Source organism: Hyaena hyaena, unplaced genomic scaffold (assembly GCF_003009895.1).
Source record: "Hyaena hyaena isolate Hyena2069 unplaced genomic scaffold, ASM300989v1 scaffold_147, whole genome shotgun sequence".
Lineage (NCBI taxonomy): Eukaryota > Metazoa > Chordata > Mammalia > Carnivora > Hyaenidae > Hyaena > Hyaena hyaena.
The window spans coordinates 770,305-771,747 of NW_024080779.1; the positions used below are offsets into that span (position 1 = coordinate 770,305).

General features: G+C 33.9%; 1 pseudogene; it reads left to right on the forward strand.

Moving 5' to 3' along the window:
• The first annotated feature begins 493 nt into the window (after positions 1-493).
• On the forward strand, positions 494-962 carry LOC120236175 (annotated as a pseudogene).
• The last annotated feature ends 481 nt before the right edge of the window (positions 963-1,443 follow it).

Here is a 1,443-nt window from a genome sequence, read left to right on the forward strand (position 1 = left end):
ATAGAAATTGGAGTTTTACTTAAACAGAGGAAAATGTACATTTGTAAGAATGAGAGCAAGTGAGAAAAGGTCTGTTATAAATAGGCAAGCACCATTTCTTTGTTCTCTTATTGTTACACATGCCCACAGATCCTATTAAGCAATGGATCCATGCAATAAGAACTCCATAACAGATGTTAGAAAGAACTATCCAGTCTACTGATCCCTTAACTCAAGTTATGAATTCAAGAATTTTTTTGTAATTTTTCTTCACCACTATAGTGTAATTAATTTATTTTACATAGAATAACTAACCACCCTAAATAAGAAAGGACCTCTGCCTAATGTTTTCATCAATACATTTATGAGCTATCTACTGAAAAGTCAAGATTTCTTGGAAAACAACTTGACGATAAACTATTTGTAAGAAAAAAAATTAAATCAAGAGTTAAAAAAAAAGATTTCTTCAGGCTCTTTTAAAAATTAGATTCAGGATTTTGGCTGACTGCAGGCGAGGAGTGGGTGCTAAGGACTCTTATGAAGTTCGCCTATCGGAGAAGGCCCACTTCTTGTTCAATGGATGATGGCATTTGAGCAGATACCAAAGAAGGATTGGTACAGCATTCTGGGGGCAGACCCATCTGCAAGTATGTCAGACCTAAAACAAAAGTATCAAAAACTCATATTACTGAAGGTGATTTAAGAAATACAGGACCAGTAGATGCTCAAGTATATCTTGAAGAAATGTGTTGGAATGAAGATGATCACTCTTTTTCTCTGAGTTGCCAATGTGGTGGAAAATACAGGGTTTCCAAGGATGAAGCAGAAGAAGTTACCCTGATTTCTTGTGATACATGTTCACTAATTATAGAACTCCTTCATTATGCCTGAAATTGTTCACTAAGTGAGATCCTTTAACTGTGTATTCATACATGTTGAAGAGCGCCCATTCAAGTAAATGTATAAAGCTGATAGAAGCAGGATTTTTTTTTTGTCAGCTCTTTTATTTGCAGAGAAAATATAAAACTGTCAAGCAAGGGCCACCCTATGTTAATAGAAAATGAACTCATCAGTTATTTATATGTGTTTATAATTTATGTTAGTAGACCACCAAAAAAAAAGGACTTGAATTATAAATTATATTTTGTGAATTCCCATCTGGGAACTTTATTATTTGGTCCATTTTCTCCTTGGCACAAAATAAGAAATTTCCTTTTCTTCAAATAAGCATGTCTCCTCTTATTATGGGCCACAGTACCATCATGTTCCTTGATAGTTACTCAGTTTCTAAAATAGCATGACATTTATTTCTGCTCAAGCTATAGGCCTGTTGTACAAGTAATCTCAAATTCTCAGGTCATCATAATTAGAATCTTTGTGAATAACAATGTGAACCTAGTTGTCCCATAATGAAGACTGGATATGGATATTCATGACATTACTGCAGAGTTAAAGAAGATAAAA